This window comes from Corvus cornix, chromosome 1, assembly GCF_000738735.6.
Source record: "Corvus cornix cornix isolate S_Up_H32 chromosome 1, ASM73873v5, whole genome shotgun sequence".
In the NCBI taxonomy this organism is placed as follows: domain Eukaryota; kingdom Metazoa; phylum Chordata; class Aves; order Passeriformes; family Corvidae; genus Corvus; species Corvus cornix.
Genome location: NC_046332.1, coordinates 78,665,175 through 78,683,870, shown reverse-complemented (window position 1 = coordinate 78,683,870; position 18,696 = coordinate 78,665,175). Strand labels below are relative to the sequence as shown.

At 49.8% G+C, this 18,696-nt stretch overlaps 1 long non-coding RNA gene across 1 annotated transcript in view; it reads left to right on the top strand.

Moving 5' to 3' along the window:
• Positions 1-4,643: 4,643 nt before the first annotated feature.
• Positions 4,644-18,696, top strand: part of LOC104685980 — an 80,529-nt gene continuing 66,476 nt past the window's right edge. The window contains exon 1 of the long non-coding RNA XR_005603197.1: positions 4,644-4,741. This is a non-coding gene — a long non-coding RNA (uncharacterized LOC104685980). The remainder of the gene's footprint in view (positions 4,742-18,696) is intronic.

Here is an 18,696-nt window from a genome sequence, read left to right as displayed (position 1 = left end):
AACAAAATTAATTAAATAAAGTAACCCAGAGTGACTGCGCCCCCCGCCCTGTAATTTACCAGTGCTCAAAAATGACTGGTCAAAATGTCAAGAACAGTTTCACCAAAAGGTTAGAGTGTTTTTTAAGTCAGTTTTGTTAAATGTGGTAAAGGTGAAACAGGTTGCAAAGAGTTGTTTCAAGCGGAATGACAATAACCAACATACGAAGCAGAAAAACACTCATAAATGAGGGCTCCAATCAATGGGAAAACTTATAGCTCCCTAATGAAGTTTCTTGTGAAAGGGAGGGCGACACAAAGCCACCGAGACATGAATCATTCATGGGAAATATAAAAGATAAAAGATATCTGACAATGAGCAGAACCTTGTATAGAGTGTCTAAAACAAGTTTCCCCTTCTTATTTTCTGCTTCCCCCCGCTCCAACCTCCCTCTCCTAGTGTTCCCTGCCCGCCCTATAGAGTTAACATTGACCAGTGCACGTCCTGCCCCACTTCAAAGTAATTTAGCCCAGAACGGAAGGCTTGGCGCTTGGACAATCTTCATGGTGTGTTAGGATTTCTATGGCAATTGGCAAGCAAGACGTTCCCATCTGAATATGGCTCAAAGAAAGCCACTTATTGACACCGAGTTGGCCATCATCAAAGACTTCATCTTTTCGTAGGCGAAACGTGGTCCTAGCAAACAGTGTTTAAATCATCTACCTTTGTAGTCGCGGCTGGGAGACATCTCGCCACACACTATTGCTGGCTCTCGGCCCTTTAAGGGCGAGAGCGGCGGTAGCGAAGTTTGAAGGGACTAAGAAATTTCGGGAGTGTGGGAAATGGCATTGCGGGGAGGGGGGCTGTGGATATGGATAAGCGGGGGAGTTCTCGACGGAGAGTCGTGGGGCTGCGCCCCCGCAACGCACGCCGCCACGGGCAGGGTGTCGGACGCAGGGCAGCCGGGATAGGCAGCTGCTTTGTTTTGCAAAGGATGGGTGGTGGGGAGAACCAAGGATTTTCAGGGGTTTTCTCCGCGTGTTTCGTGCTTCTAGGGATGTCGCCAGGGAGTTGTGAAGTGCTGGAAAGGATGGACTGTCACACACTTCCCCCCATGCCCCTTCCCCCTCCATCACCCCGGAAAAATATTTTCAGGTAGAGCAGACGAGGATGGATCAGGGAGTGTGCTGGAGTACACACTCGCACTCACACACGGACACACACGCTCCCCCCTGCCTCGGACACCCAAACGCCGGCGGGGGCGCTGCCACCGCTCCCCCCCGCATCCCGCGCACCGTCAGCACACACAACCACGCTCCCGCATTCACACACACACCACGCAAGTGCCTAATCAGGCAGGGAGAAGTTCAAAGGCAGGTTCTTTGAAATTCAAACTACTGCTTTTATGGTACATCAACATGGAGCGTTAGGATTGCTATGGCAATGAGCACAGCAAAAGCAAGCTGCATTTAAAATAGTCCACCTCGATTCGAGACACTCTATTAAGATACAGTTGCATTGACCTTTAGTTTCATGCCGTGTTAGCGCAGTCAATTTTCACTTCATCAGAACGTCTCATATTTTTTGGCCTCTCTCCCAACGACCCTTCCCCTCCCCTTTTTTAAAGGACCCCCCCCTCCCCAACTTCAGCAGATAAACAAATAAGTGAGGAAGAAGCTTCATCTCCAGCTCTTCTCCTCTTCTGCCTCCCTCTTTTTTTTTCCCACCTAAGTACTTTTATTTGCAGAGCGATTGTTCTTTGTTTATTTAATACAAGTACTGTGTGAATGGTGAAAAATAAACACGATGAAAAATAACCAAACAGATGATTCCGCCAAGTGAAAAAGCCCGGACTTAATAGAAGTGCGAAGCAGTCACCGCTGAATGAGAAATCCTTTGAAGTGGAACTTATTATAGGAAGAATACTTTTTGGTTTCCCTAACGACGCTGCTGAATTGAAAGGGCTCGCCTTTGTCAACGATTTGTTCTCCTTTGCCGGGATGCCCGCAGAAATTACTTACATGGGCTGCCTTAACATGCAGCCTGCAAATCAGTAACTTTGCAGCTCAGACTCGCAGACGCCGCTCTTCTAAGGACAAAAAGAAGTCAGGAGGAAAACACCCCAACCTTTCACTCAGCCTCTTATTTTGGGGGGCGGAGGGGGGCAGAGGGAGAAAAGGGGGTTTGGGGACGAGGGGGGGAGGCGAGTGTAATCCGTGTAGCAACACCCCCCAGCCCCGCCCTCCCCCCCCGGCCCGCCCCTCCCGGCGGCAGGCACCCAGAGCGGGATCGTCCTCCGCTCCGTCCTGGCCCCGGCGGGAGCAGGGGGGCGGCGGAGCTCCTCCGGCAGCACGCGTGTCTCTCCTTCCCCCACCGCCGCTCCCCCTTTTTTCTCCTCTGCCAAGTGATTTTCCCAGGCAGAGACATATTTAATAAGGGTCGTTTATTACGAAGGCGCTTTGAAGGGTCGCCCCTGAAGCCCTGTGTCCATTAAAAACATGGAGGTGACATTTAAACCTCATTTTAAAGGAGCTCTGGGGTAGTTCAATGAAAGGCAACTCGTTTGTCTTATGAGCTTGGAAACAACCTCCCTTCTTCTCCTTTTGACCACATGGCATAACTCAAAAACAATAGTTCAAAAGTAAAATGGCATCGTGGTGTTCAGCCTCAGACAGGCACCCATCTAGCAGGAGAGAAAAGGGATAGTCCATAACACAATGTGCTTTTTGTGTCCGACTCTGTCACAAGGATTTCGTTGTTTGCTTTAGAGGCTGCGCCTGTTATACTTTCTTGAAAGTGCTTGTGTTAAACAAGAGTTATAAGTCATCCAAAACAACAAACATTTTGATTTTCTTTGCCTAAAGGGTTTTCCCTGGCCATGGGCACCGTGAAAAAATAATGTACTTGCTGAGAAAGGAGCACCAGTAGTAGCATTACAAGCACAGTGCATTAAATATTGAATGACACGAGGAAATAAAAAGAACTTGTTGAGGGGCACTCAGCCTTAAAGTCTTTCTTCAACTTTGTCTTCAGTGCCTGTTGGACTATTTAAGATGGTGTTAATTAAGGGCTGCATCTGATTCCACTAGCCCCCAGCTTTGTCTCTTTGCAGCGCTCCCGTCAATAGCCCCTCTCAACCGCGGGCTTTCCCCACACGTTGGTTTAGTGGTGCATGTGTCACTTCTTATTTCGAGGCTGAAGAGAAACCCGGATCGTGCATTAAGGGCAAACGGGGAGATAGTAATCAAGCGGTATTGTAGGGCTGGGGGGGGATTGGGGGGGGTGGGGTGGCGCGGCGGGGCAGGGGCAGGAGGAGGAGGAGGAGGGTGTGCGGCCAAGGCTGGAGCAGGGCAGCAGGGAGCGGAGCGGGGGCACGGCGCCGGGGTGAAAGCCTGTTTGCACATTGCCAACAGCCTGTTTGGCAAACAAGAGGCTGGCGAGCTTAATTTGTTTCAAATTAATCGTTTTCCCACAAAAAAAAAAAAAAAAAAAAAAAAGAAAGAAGAAAACACTCATCAAACAGCCCTCCCCAAAATCCAGCAAGGGAACTGCCTCAGCTCCCGCGGCAGCCCCGTGCGGGAGCCCACGCGTGGCTGAGTGGGGAGCCGCGGCGTGTGCCTGTGCACATTTCCGGCTGTACCCCGGCCGCATGCCGGCAGCTGCTGGGGCTGCCCTTTGCGGGCCCCGTAAATGAGGCCGACCCTCAGAGTAAGGCAGCCCCCGGTGTGCAGCAGGCAGCGGGGTGGGCAAGGGCAGAGCCCCCGGCAGCCACGGGAGTGGGGAGAACACACAATCTTGGGGACATCCGGCGGGACGTCTCGCCCTGCGTTTACCTTCTCGTACTTAGGGACTCCTCTCTCTCCCCTCCGCGGGGAGCACCGAGGCACCCCGCATTTCGGGGAGAAGCCGTTCCCGGGCCCCATCCCTGTGCCCCTGCTCCGGCCGTCGTGGGGGCTCCTCGAACCCTGATGGGGCACCTCGTCCCTCCCTCCCTGAAAGCGTTGGAGGCCGAGAGGGGCTTTGCCCGTGGGGGGCATCGTCTTCGCGCTCAGCAAATACCAACAGCGGGGGCGCAAATTGGGGGGCGGCTCCGCTTTTCTCTACGACTCCTTTTCAACCTGCCAAAGGCACCGGGTGTTGAAAGCAAGGGGGCGCAGAGGGATCCTTTGCAGGTGTGGGGGGTGTGTGCCCCCGTTCCTCCCGGGGTCAGCGGGGACCCCCTGTCCCAAAGTGCACTCAGAGCTGAGGTCGGGTTAGGGGACCCCCTAATTGGATGGGGGCGGGGGAGGGGAAATGATTCACCTCAGTTCTGCCCCACCCGAGTGGTGAGGAGGGGAAAGCCAAGCGTGAATCTTGGGAAACCCAATAGCCAGATTCTGTTCGTCTTCTACTTTTTTTTTTCAATCTCTATGTTCCCCCTCTCCTCCTCCTCTTCCTTTCACCCGTCTAAAGCGCTCCAAATGGCCTTTCAAACAAGAAAACCCTTCAAGGAAAAATGGGCACACATCCCCTTCCAGGCACCTTGCCAAAATCTCCCAAGCACCCTACCTGGCATCCTAGCTTAAGTTTCTTCAAGAAGTGTGTGTGTGTCTGAGTATGCGGGGGGAGTGGGGGGGTTCGGGCCCGATGGGGGGGTGGAATTACAGCCGTCCTGTAGTGGTAGACACAAGTTCAGAGCTCCACTTCTCCCCTATTTAATTAGGCTGGGGAGAGCCGCGGAGGCGCCTGGTTGAGGTGCAAGCGAGGCGGCCGGGCCGAGCGAGTGAGTACCCAACGCAGCCCCGACGGGACGGGCATGGGCACCCCGGGGAAGCCGCGCCAGGGGTCTCCGCGCTGAGGGGGGAGGAGGCGAGCAGCCGCCCCCCGGAGAGGGGATGCGAGAGGGGAGGGTGAGGGTGGGAACAGTGGGCCGGGGGTGTGCCAGGGGGTCTTGCTTCCCCGAACTTGCGGTGCGGGCCGCTAGGCGAGATTGGGGAGGCCAGTGCCGGTGCTGCAAAAGTCAGCCCGACCCAGCTGTGACTTCACCTATTAGCCCCGATGTCTTTCCGAGGAGATTGGCGGAGTTAAACATCCCACAATGGGCGCTCTGGGGCGTCTCCAGCCTGACCTCTACCCGGTTTTAATAGTTTCATAGGAACTTCATTAAATCAATTACTTAGTGAGCACATCATCATTTATTTGTAATTAGCACTGAAGAGCTTGATTTTTGCAGCAGCCCGCAGCCCGGTTCCCAGCGGGGTTGGCCATGTACTACAAGCACTTTTGTTTGCTGTGTGTGTTGACTCGTGGTATTATTCGGCCGCCACAATAAAAGTGTAATCTTCACGTCTTAATCTAGTGTTCAGGGGGGAAAGCAAAACAAACACGGCGCGGACGAGGCACCGGTTCCCCGTCTCCGTGTCTCCCCCTCCTCGGGCCGTCGGCCCCGCTGCTCGCAGCCGGGCGCGGTGCGGCGGCGGCTCCCGGGGCGTGGCGGCGGGGAGGAGAGCGGGAGGGACGGGAGGGTGGGACGAAGGCCGGGGCCGAAGAGGGGGGGAAAGGGAGGAAATGGGTCATCCGCAGCCAGGACAAAAGGGAACGGCTCGGTGCCTTGAAGGGCATGAAATAAGGGCTGCAGCTGCGAATCGGCTGCCCGCGGCCGGGCAGGGCGTGGGCGTGCGTGTTGGGGGGAACCCAGCGGGGCTCAGCGCTGGGGGGGGCAGCAAGGAGACTTTCGCTTGGGGGGCTTCGGGGCAGGAAAGGGGGTGGGTAGGGGCCGGGAAAGCCGCCTCGGACGTCGGGTGGACCTTGGGGGCGGGAGAAGAGGAGCATAAACTCGTAACCAGCCAGACCTCCACTTCTCCCGCAGCCAGCACTTGGTCATCGCGGCCACCCACGGGGAGGCGGCTTCACGCGTGGGCCGCCCATGGCTGCCCCCAGGCGACAGCCCCGGCACCTTTCCCCCACCGCAGAGGCTGCCGCGGCCGCATCGCTGTGCACCCCGGTTCGGGCCCTGTGCAGGGCCCGCCGGCGCGGTGAGAGGCAGGGATCCCGGGCTACTTTTCGGGCTGTACTGGCTCCCATAAAGACGCTGTCCAGGCGGGCTGGGGTTTGGAGAGTGGGGGTTGTTTTGGGGTGTCTGCCTGCCGCCCACTCACTTCCCTCACTCTCTCCCAGCGCGAAGGTGGGAGGGGAGGAGAGATGATGTCCAGTTAGAGGCTGAAGAATACCCGCAAGCTCCCGGGCTTATGCGCCCCACGCGCAGCCAGTCGCGGGTGGGCACCGAGGCAGGGACCCAAGAGAAAAAGAAAAAGGGGGCAGGTCGGGCTGTATGTACCCCTGTATGGGAACAGTACCGTGTTCGGCTCTGATGACACCCACACTCTTGGTCCTCAGGCGCTGCCCACATTTCGCCAGTTCACCTGCAGAGGGGCTCTCTCGTCCCGTTGTCAGCCCGGTCCTTCCCCATGGAAATCCGTCGAGGTGAACGGGACGAACAGCCCCGCCGGCACTTGCCTGGGTCGGCTCCTACCGGCTGAGGGGATGGGGCGATCTTTAATTTCCATCCTCGACGTTGTGAAAGCCCGGGTCCGAGGCAAGACAAGTGTAAGGGTGCAGATGTCACCCGCGACGGAGCCGCCCCTCACCGTGCAGTCGGGCATCTCGTCGGGCGTGGTGGGTCTCCATCGGCCCTGGCCCGGGCCGTAGGGGAGCGCGCCTCGGAGTCCCCCGGCTGCAAGGGCCGAGGCGGGGGGGCTGGTGGCGCTGGCAGGGCAGAGGCCGCCGTGCAGGGCTTCCGTGGCGGCTGCGAGGCCGCTCGGATACGGGTGATAAAACACGCCGGGCGGGGGGCTAACCCCCTCTCCCCCCACCCCCGCTAACACGGCTCGGGATTAGTGCAAGTGTCGGAGGTTCCCAAATTCAAGCAAATAGCAGGAAACCCCCCACTAGATATCATCTGGGAGTCGGAAAGGAGAGAGGCGCTTTACTTGCGCGGAGCAGCCGGGACGCGGCGTGATTTTAATTGCTACGTATTTTTAATATTAAATCGCTTAAACATCGAACATATCCAATCTCTTCTGTCCGAAAACGACCGTCCGAGAAGCCGAGCGGGGCGGGTTTGTCGTCGGGTTTGGGATAAATGGGAGTTTCCCCGCGATGGCAGTGGGGAGGCGGTAAGGGAGGCTGCGCGGACGCGGAGGTTGCGTGGCGGCCGAGAGCAGTCCCAGCGCGGCAAGCTCTCTTCTAGCCGGGCAGGAGACAGGGACAGAGCATAAACCCTAAACGCTAAAAAGAAAAAAGCGTTTCATGTGGGGGAGAAAGCCTGTACCGTCCTCTCCCCCTCCTCCTCCCAAATCTACAAATCCCCGGAGCAACTTGTTCCACGGGGAGTGCTCACGCAGAGTCCTGGGAACTGGTACACGTTGTAGGGTGCTTTTTTTAGGGCGTGGGGCTGGAAATGGTGGGGTAACCCTAGGCTTTGCAGAGCAAGAGAGGTGCAGGTGGGGAAGGTAGCGCTGGCTGCAACCGGAGGAGTCACCACGTCAACCGTGGGTGACGCGAGTTGCCCGTGCGTGGAGGGAGAAAGAAAAAAGAACCCCATGCCATCCATCCTCCCCGTCCAGCCCAGAGCCTGAATTTGCCGGACAGCCGTCGCGGTGCGCGCTCCCGCCGTGCGCGCCTCCAAGGAGCGGAGGTGGCCTGCGGCAGAGACACCTGCTCGTGGCCAGGAGCGGGTCCTGCCCTTGCCCGTGGCCGTGAGTTTTATGGAACCGGGAGCAGGTTCCCAGCCCGGACGTGTTTTATACTCTAAACCCCGTTTGGGTGGGTGGCGGCGCTGCCCCTGCACCGTCCCGAGGCCCCACGGGGGAGGGGTGTCACGGGTGGAGCCTCGGGGAGTCGCGGGCAGTGTCCGTGGGGGGCGACTCAGCACTCCCCGGCCTCCGGCTCCGGTCCCTTCTGCCCCACGGCCCATCCTGCCTGGCTACGAGTGCTCCTGCTCGTGCTTGCCCAGCCCCACTTGTGCCTGCTTGTGCTTGTCCGTCCTGCCCCTGCCCACCCTCCCTGCCTGTCCTGCTTGGTCCTGCTTCTCCTGCCTTCCCTTGCCTGCCCAGCCCGCACCCCTGGACTAGCAACCCTCAGCCTCTGGCCCTGGTGCTGTTCATTGCTGGCAGGGAGCTCATGTACATTTGTTGGGGGCTGTACCCTCTCGCAGGGTACATCTCTTTCATCTGTACTAAGGAGGAGGAAAGCTGCTTCCTGTGGGAAATGGGTGAGGAGAGGAGGTTCAACAGGACAAATCAAGTCAGCTCTCCCCTATCCCAAACCTGGAGGCAGCTTCCCAGACATCCGCCATCACCAACCCAGATGGCAGATCGTGCTTGAAAGTTGGGGCCATGATACCAAATATTTTACAGCAGCTGTTTAATGTTCCCCTACCCAGTTATTAAACACAAATGGGAGTAAATTAAAATGGCAAAGTAAAGCGAAATAAAAACCTTTCTTTCATTCTACTAAGAGACAACATCTAATTAAGGAATATTTGAATTCCACAAAAACGCACTCTCCACAGTCACATAAGGCTTTGCTTTTAAAACTATAGCCAAATACAAACCAACCCAGCTCAGACCAAGCTTAGGCACAGCCTCAATTCCAAGGGCCAAGAGCCAGGGCAGGCCAAAGACAGGGGCCTGCTGCTTTGGTTGTATCCCAGCTCAGATACCCTCATTGTGGGGGGCCTCCTTTGACTTTTTTGTTCTCATTTCTTGCAAGACAGGGAAGTAGGACTGGCCCAGCACAGATTTTCTGATTCCAAGTTTGCTGGTGGCGAGCCAGGGCAGCACCAGGCTCTGGCTTCAACAGCCGTGCCCAAGTGCCCAAGTGTGCGTAACTGTTGGGGACAGCCCTTGGATTCTTTTTCCCTCTGTCCTCTAGCACAGAAAAAAACCCAAAACCCCTCCCTTGAAACTGTTCATCATGCAGTGCCTGAAAACCTTGAATTATTTTATGCCATCACCTGACCCAGGGCAATCTGCCCAGGATTTTATCAACATTTACTTCATCAGTACTTAGATTTCTATTGCATTTGCCATTTAGTGCATCCTGCCAGGGTTAGAGAAACATAACCCGCAAATGAGATTAACCTGCTCTGATCACTGGGACCATACCTGTGGGGTTTGATGCTTGCAGCTGGCACCTGGGATCTTTCCAGGGGTATAAGACTGCCAGGCAGTGCTTGGGAGAGGGAACTTTGAGCTGGGTGCATACAATCCTGCACCAGGCAGCTCTTAAATAGAAAGTAGAGAAACTGGGAAGATGTTAAGCCCAAATATAAAAATGAACTATGGGCATTTGAGCTCTTCCAGTGGGGTAGCGAAGCAGGGAGGTCAATAGTCCCAGTAGCCCAAGATGATAATGAGCTGGCAAGACAAGGATTTAGCATCATTTTATAGCCATATAAATGGAGCTACATTCAGTGTTTTGTAAGGTACCATAAAGCATAAGTCTATCTGCCTCTTGGCTGCTCCAGTTCTGCTTTGTCTCAAAAAGAGACCATGTCTGCAATTGCAACTAAACCTCTCTAGACACAGATAACACATGCAATTACACACACCTGGTTCTCAGCCCTCCCCTCCACACAGGCACCAATCTCACCCAAATACACTCAGATCATGTTCATTAGAAGAATAAAAACCACGGGGACTTTTCCAGGATATAGGGAAAAGAAAAACAACCTTGAAAGGAAGATCATGCTGCTGGCATCCACTTGCCTTCTCCCCTGAGCTCTCCAAGGACACTACCAGTCCCTTACCACCGCACAGAGCATGGGGCACAGAGTGACAGCTAGGTCCTGTTTAATGGCAGATGTGGCCTTATATTAACGGCTTGTTTTGTAGTGTTTTCTTTATTTTTATAACTTTGCCACATAAGAAGCAGAGTCCCAGCTTTCCTAGTGATTAAGGCATTGCTCTCTCCCTTTCTCAGTTGCCTATCTGTTGAAGAGCTAAGAATTTAAAAAACCCATTTATTGTATGTAAAGCAAATTAAAAATGTCAAGGTGGCGGATTTTATTTTAAAAAATTGTTTTGAGTGCCAGAAAATATGGGGTGAAATCACTGTCAAGTCCATCTTACCTGCTGCCCTACCAGAAGCATCACTTGCAGCTTCCATTCTCCCCAAAGCACCTGTGGGTCTGACAAGCCAGCAGGGACAGGGGTGGGGAGGAACATGGATCCCATCCTCTGACTGGGCAGCTGGGCAGCCCAGATATGGGACTGGAAAGGGTAATGCTGAAATGAATGTGCGGAAAGCCCAGGCTGGTCCCCAGGGGAGAGGGCCATGTACATTTTGTCTGCTGCCTCTGTCTGCTCCTTTGAGGAGGGCAGCCTTCACCTCCTGAGGGAAGGACCCCACCGCTACCCGTGCTGGGGCAGTGCCCATGCTCTGACACAACAGGACATGTTCCAGCTCAGGATTCCCCATGGCAACAGTGGACTTCTGACTCACAGAAAGCAGCAGTACCATTTGCTGTGCTACCACAGGCCCTGGTGCTCCCCAACAACAAAAGGGATGGATACATGAGTTGCTGGCGACATGGATGTGCAGGCTTGTCTGTGGCTGCCAGCTCTGGGAATGAGTGCAGTTCAGTGCTGGCAGAAGGTGCTTGATTGATGGCTGGGTATTATGGGGCTACAGTAGATGTGTCGTGCCAGCTTCTATGTACCCAGTCCAGAAACCCAGGGATTATATCAAAATGGCAGCTTACAACCATGCCTAAATAATAAAGGTGCTTTCTTACAAGTGCAGTGAACCCAGCCTTTTCCTAATGCCAGCACCACATTTGCTTTCCATATTTGCATCTGTGGCTTGTCTGAGCTCCACACGTTGGGGAATTTAAAAACTATCATTCGTATTTTTCCCTTGTTTCTGAATGAACCAAGCTCCTGCAGAAAAATAGCAGGGGGGAATATATTTCTGTTCAGGGATATAGCATTCTAGTCAAGGCATTTGGAGAGTAAAAGTGTAGATGTATAAAGCTGTGAAGATGTAATACATGGGGAAATGATTTCTAAAATACAGAGGTAAAACCAGGATTACACTTTTCCAGAAGCAGTTTGTAGACTATGTGGCAATAGGAATTGGCATGGCAAGTGTGAATCTTGGCTACACACATATAGATGCCATAGGGATCCCTCACCAGCCACTTCAGACAAATGATTAAGGCCACAAAATGACAGTGTGCACACATTAAGGTGTGCATACATGCTCACACACAAACACAGACATGTATGTGCACATGCATATCTTTACAAATAACACTGTGTGATTATTCTTTCATTTTCAGAAGATTTAGAAATTTTGAAGCACTGATAATTTACACTTACCTATGGGGTCTCAACCATTGGGGCGGCACCTGCTTTATTTCTTGTTGATGTTGATGTCAATAATTTATTTCAATGACCAGAGGGGACGTGCTATGCGTTAATGATTCCTTACGTGCTCTATACATATTCAGATTTTGACTCTTGAGACTGTGCACATTTAGTTTGCCAAGAGATGCTGCTGCCACTCCAGCAGGTATTATTAACTGAGGCAGCATTAAAGCAGCAAGAGGGACATTGGGAAAATAGCTCTGATAGCTGGGAAGGGCCAGGAATGGATCATAAACTAAACTTCACTAAAGCTGAAATACACTCAGGACATTATCTTTCAATGAAAGATTATTTAAGACTCAAGTCTTTGAGTACAAAGATCATAATGGAATCAATTACATTTCAGAGCCAAAATTGTGTTGCCAGGTTATAAACTCACATTTCTGTCATGGTCCAGTTGCTGCTGGCTAACCATCTCTTCAGCCACCAGCACTGCATTTTTAAAGGACAGTTTGGGAAATGCATGACTTTGGAGGAACCAGGGGTGCCAGGGAGTCAGTCTGGTTCAAGACTGACTCTTTCTTTTTGTAGCACGGGAGGGAGTGCTGGGCCCACGGCACCGTCAGCTCAGAAGAGGTGAGGGAAGCACAGACAGAATTACTAACCACTTCTCCCCCCATGACAAACTTGTTTCCCTTGTAAGAGGTGAGATACTTCTTCAAAGCACAAAGGAGAGGGGATAACTGGCAGGTGGGGCTCTGTTTGAGCATGAAGAGATTTTCTCCCCCTTCCCTGAGGTGTATTTTTTGTGGTTGTGGCTGCCTTTGAAAGGCAGTAATGAGGTAGGAAATCTTCACACTCCTTTTGGCATTGAAGGGTTTCAGAGCAGGATTGATGCTGGATGGCTGGAAAGAGAAAGTCCAAAACAGGAGAAGTACTTGGGGGTAGTGTAGTTTTTTTTAGTGGTGTACATGCAAATCATTTGATATGTGTGACTACATGGACAGCAAGCAGAGCAGGATCATTTACAAGTTTTCTTAAATGATGGTTCTTGTTGCTGATCATCATTATGCAAACTTGGTTATTCTTTCTTCTGAAAGCCTATCTGCTTTAGGGTCTCTCTGGGATGATGTAAAGTTTTAATTGACAATATGGATTTCTAACTCAGCTAATACTAACAGTGCCCTTAAGACAAATCAACACAGCACTGTCAGAAAGAAATAATTCCCTTAGTGGAAGCTGGAAGGTGGTTTTTTTCCCTCGTGTGAGAGAAATAAAAATCTTCCCCCAAATCTGTTCCAAGAGACACAGTCTGTGAACAGGGCTGAGAGCTGGGACCCATAACCAGCTCTGACAGACTCCCTTGGTGTCAAATCTCCCCAGCCTCCCTTTCAACACCTGTAAAATGGACGGAATGAGAAGGACGTCCTCCCTTCCTGGGGTTCACTGCCTTAGCTGTGTGTGCTGAGCTGCCGGGGGCTGGTCCCGCAGGCATGCCTGGGTACAGCCCTGATCCACGCACTGGCATTTCGTTACCATTTGGTTGGCATAAATATCCCACAACAGCACAGGGCTCCAGACGATAATGGGCAGGCATGTAGCAGTCATCCTTTGTTTTCTTTAAATGATTTCAAGCACCAAATAACATCTCTTTTCCTGGAGCTCTAGGCAAACCATTTGGCCTCCTGGCAGACAGCTTTCCTAGTCCTCGTGAGCCCACTGCTGTTTACTGGGTAGGCTCACGTTGCGTTTTCTGCCCCTTTCTCTCAAAATGTTTCTTTAGGGGAGGGGAGGAGGGGAGGGTGTGCTCTCATTTCTTTTATTTCATTTTTTGAGCCCCAGAGCTGGCAGAAAACAGCTCCCTCAGAAGAAGTGTGGCTGGCATAGAGCAATGGCCGTGGTAGGGATGCTTCCCGGCTGCATGGGCCATGCGCCCATGATTAAGATTGCTGTCAGAAAGAAAGCGGCCCTTTTAGAGGGTTTTTCATAAAGCACCCAGCAGAACCCAGCGTGAAGCAACAAGAGATCTGGGAAATGCCAAAATGGCACTCAGAGTGAATTTTTTTGTCCTTGAAGAGATTTAAAAAAAACTCTTCTATATTGACACACTGTCAAGGAGAGATATTTCTGATTTTTAGGCTGAAACAAAGCACAGGGACTTGCATTATGCCCCTAATAGAGGCAGGCAGGTGAAAAAAGAAAGGAGGAAAGAGATGCTTACTTGGCTCTTGCCTTCACACATTTGTCTAGTGTGTCTGTGACCTGAGCGAGCTGCTACCTCTGCCACACAGCCACCACCTGTGGTGGCCTGCAGTGTCATGGGGAAACTGTCCAGGTGCAGCCAAGGCCACCAGCCAGCACTCCTGGACACACAGTACAACCCTCACCAATGGTTAACTCCATCTCTGCTGCAAAAATGCCGAGAACACTGAGCAAGGCCACACCAAGTGTAACAAAAGCCACTCTCCCCATTGCACCAATAAAGTAATTTCCCCCCCTCTTTTCTTCCCTGAGAAAGCCATGTTTGAGGTTGTGGCAGAGAGGACCCAGGCCACATCAGGGACTAGAATTTAAGTGAGCTGAATCCTACATCCACATCCTGTCATGTTACTTTTGCAGATAATCGCATTGTGTCTGTCCCTCTCTCAGCTCTCCTTTTTTAAGGTCAGGCTTGTTCTTGTTATTTGTACCATAGGTAGAACCAAGAGGGCTCCCAATTCACTGTGGTAGTAGTAGTAGCAGTTGTAGTAAAAATAGTAATTATAATTATATTAAGAGACTGGGCGGTAGCCAAAACAAAATCCCTTTTCACACATTCCTATTTAGATGTGATCCATAAAACTGCATTTTTATGTCAACACATTGGCAATGCTATAACCCGTAGGCTGGAATAGGCAAAGGCATAGCTATATGCATATTTATTTTATATCAGCCCATTTTTACACCAGTGTGTGTATAATTACATGGCACATAAGAATTTATTCTCCTGTGTTCACTGGGATATGCATACATAGCAGTATTCCACTTACATAGCTAATGTTAAATGACTAGTTTGTTATTCTGGGTGGTGCTCAGGTAGCCTAACCTTTTTTGATCAGCTGCAAGCTGGTCTAACTCTTTTATAGCACCAGAAAGGATCACCAGGCTTGTAACTTCACAGAGGCAAGGAACAGGCCCTTGCCACTTGTAGCTTCAAAAAAAAATAAAAAAGATTAATTGCATGAGGTGCTAGCACTTCCCTCCTCTGATGTGGCATCTCCCATAGCAGCAGATTGTCTCTCTGGCTCATCCAGCCCTGGAGTCAGGTGGTTGTCAAGAACTGACTTTTTCCCCTCTGGTATTTTGGCTCTTGGTCTCTAGGTTGGAGGCTGCAGTTTTCAGCACCTGCTAATAATTTTTTTAACAGATGATAGAAGGGAAAATTTCCAAATGCAGCAGATACAATCTGCTGTTGCCTGGGTCAAGCATGGACCACAGGGTTCATCTGCCCTTAAGATGAGGGGCTAGTGATGCCCATGGTTTCAGCAATTATGTTGTGTTCCCCGAGGATGATGGTGGATGTAGCACCTTTGCTGCAGGGGGGAAGCACCCTGTGCGTGAGCTCTCCTCTTCCTGCTGTTAACAGCGACTGGCTCCTCCACCAGTACAGGCAGGAGAATCCACATTGCCAAGAACTGTAATTTGCATTATTTCAAACACACTTTCATTTAAAATGCAAAGGAAACATTGAACTAATTCAATATATGCAGGTTCAAATTGCAGTACCACTACGGTAAGAATTCAGATGCTTTGTTCCTTGCAGAGATTATGTCTGAAACAAGTCTTGACATAAAACCCTGCTTCAGTATTTCCGGCAGCTCTCTGTCCCATGACTTCCACCACCCTTTGCCAAGCAAGTCCCTTGCCCCCTTCCCTCTGTTTTTCTTGTGATAGTGTGTGTATTTTAATCCAATATAACTATTTGTTCTCATAGCTTTCCCTGGCCAGCAGGAAGTAATGGGACCTCTGAACAGCTCTTGAGAGGCAAGGGAAATAAATAAAAGACAAGGAAATTGGAAGAATAACAAAGAACAGACCATCCAGGGCAGGTTTCCATTAGGCTCAGGAGGCAAATAACAACAGGCATGGAAGGCTGTACATGAGACAAAATGCCTCATAAGGTTTTCGTCACTTTCTGATGACACTGTCTAGAAATAAATATGCCTTTTTGTCTTTCTCCTGAGTCCTAAGCTGATTCAAGGTGGAAATCAGGAGAAATGTAGAAGGCTGAATGTTTGCAGAGTGCATGTTATAGCTGGGACTTCTTCCACTGCCTTTTCCAGTACGTATGTGTAGGTTACTGACGGGTTTGGTCGGACGGACGTAGATGGTGACGAAGAGATCTCTATAGGCAGGTCTTGGGACACATGGGGTTTATTGTAAAAGGCTTGGGTATAGGGGCACTGCTCAGAGCTGCCAGACTCAGCTCTGAGCAGGCCCAAGAAAGCAAGAGAGTAAGCGGGTAAGAGAGAGAGAGAGAGAGTGTAAGAGTAAGAGTAAGAGCAAGAGTAGAAGTGGAAGAAGTAGTAAGGAATGTCTGAAGTCCTGGTTACAATACAATAAATCATCTTCTGTACTGAATATTCTAATTGTCACTAACCAATCTAATACAAGATACAAATCCTATAGCATTTACATACAGCCTATAAGAGTTCTTATATTACCATAGAGTGTTACATCTTAACTTCTAAAAACTACTCTTTGGACCCCTTCTGCTGAGCTAGTAGGGTCTGCTCTGACCCTTGGACCTGTCTGCAAGCAGAGGGTATTGTTCCATCAAGAGGGGATTACCTTCAGTCGGCCATACCATTGTTTTCTAGTTGTTCAGTAACGAAGACTTGGTATTTCAAAAGTGGCTTTCATTTCGATGTTGCCTGTAGTTTTCATATTCCCAAAATCTTTTGTCAGGCAATCATATTTATAAAGCTTTCCTGTTTCATCTTCCCCAACATGTATGTATATAACTACATATACACATCTATAACGTCAGCCATGTCTCTGTGCTGGTAACTGGGATGGCAGAGATGCACTGCCTTCCTCCAAGAAGTATTTGTTCATCCTTGTCCCAGCTCACAGGTGATGGGTACACGTGCTTTCCCCCCATCGTGCATTCAGAAGTTACCTTTAAGCTCTCTTTCACAAACTAATTACTTTCAAACATACCCATCATGGGGTCAGAGTCTGAAGGTGAAATCAGAGAGTCCAGGTGAATGTTATTCCTGTCCTCCTCTGCTTTTTTTTTTTTTTTTTTTTTAACACTTGCAACACTCCTTTTCAGGTTTGGAAATGAAAGTTATTTTCCTGCCAATGTTTTCTGATTCCATGACGCAAACATTTCTCTTTCCAGTGGAGCAGAAGCCAACAGGGCTGCCTCGAGCATGCATTGGTTTTGTGTATCCTGTCAACTCCTTCCCAGACAAAGTGAACAGTCCTGAGATCTGTTCTGCCTCCCCCAACCCACTGGCATGTCAACCCTCAGCTTTAGCATATCATGCATAAACCTGAGGCAAAGTACTGGCTACTTTTTTTTCTTGTAAATACAATTTTGAGGACATTGCTTGTTTTATCAGAACTGTGAAACCCTTTCCAACTTTTCCCTGTACCTTTTCAAGCTTGGCTATACTAAAAAATGTGATTTAACACCCAAAGCACAGACTGCCACAGGATTGGGTCTGAATGACTCCTCATCTTAGTTGCTCAGGTCCCAGATAAATGGAACATTTGTCCTAATTGCTCATTATATGAACTTTTTGTAAGGACTCTGGCCCTTACAAAACACAGATCAGTGTTGGTGCAGGGTCTGAGACAGTGCAATGGGTTGGGGTATCTTGCTGTCCTTTACAGATGGAGGAGCTGAGCGGGCTGTAGAAGTGCACTAGAGGGGTCAGTGCATACCCTCATCCTTTTCACTGGGAACCCAGCACACACCCCCTTGGAGATAGGATTCCTGGCCTGCTGGCCGTTATTCACCCTGAGCTACAGTGGTTGTTCTTACTTAACAAAAGCATAAAGCATAAGAAGAAAGAGCTTCGAGACAAGGCAGGCTTTTTTTGTCAGCACATCTTAAATATTTCTGTCCATTATTCTTGCTACATTCATATTCTTTCCTGCAAGTACATTTATAAAATCAACAACTACTGTAGTTGTATGTGTTTGTTAATATATAGGGCTATGCACCACTTCTGAATAAAATCCATGGTTGTAGATGAGTATTATCTCAAAAAACATGTGTGTTCCTTTGCCATGGAGAAGTCCCAGTCCATGGGAATTTGGGTAATGAACTGGAGATTAATTCATGTTTTTTGTCATATGTCTGCTTGTGTCTATTAAGGGGCATAATTATGGAATCAGTAGCTCCAGGTCCTAAGGATGTATGTTAGATTGGTTCTCTCTCCTTTTAGCTTTGTTTTCGTGTTTAGCATTCTGGACAACAACAATTATAATATTGTCCATGTACTGTTCCTTTTTCACACAGTATGAGTACTGCAGCCTCTGCTGAAGAGTTTTTAGCTGTTTCTAAGGATGTAGGAAAATGCCCCCCTTTGCTTTGCATGAATATCTCTTTAGAACCAAACCTTTAATATGGTATATATTTTCCAAGCATTGAATTGGGTGGTCATGGGTGGATTTTTGCATGCTAAGTAAGAGTAGATATAAAATGAAACAAGATTTCAGCTCATAGCACAGACTGAGTGCCAGGTTTCAAAATCTGTGTTTTGGGGTATATTTTAAGTTTTGCTTTAGTTTTTACGGTATTGCTGTTTACATGCTGTCAACAGATCTGCTTCTGCTATACCTCTGCCCTTATGATACATGTACTGACGACTGCTTAACTCTTGCCAGAACGTGTCTCCCATATTGTGAAAAAATTGCAGCTTGAAGTTGCCACATTTTGCTCCCATTGAAGAATCACTGTTTTATTCATTATGGTGTTGCTATGGTTCTGCCATGATGGACTTGGAGTGTGATTCTGTTACTCTCAGCAAGTACATGAAAAAAATATGGTGTCTTGTCCTCTGATCTGCCACCTATAAATCAAAGAATATGATTTGACATATAACTAGTCAGATAATTGCCGAAGACATATCCACTTGGGAGAAGCCCAAAATTATTTTGAAAAATAGCTGACAAAACCATGGTCACTCAGGGCAGAATGTGCCCCTGCAATTCCATTCACATAAATCCAGAAATGCCTCCAAAAGCAACAGTTGCTTCATGTCTGCCCTCTTCTTTTGGGGCTATTTTTTTCTATCACTGGATTAGACAACACAACAGAGCAGTGATTCTGAGAACTGCAGAGGTTTTTTCCATGGCCAGCTGGGGTCTT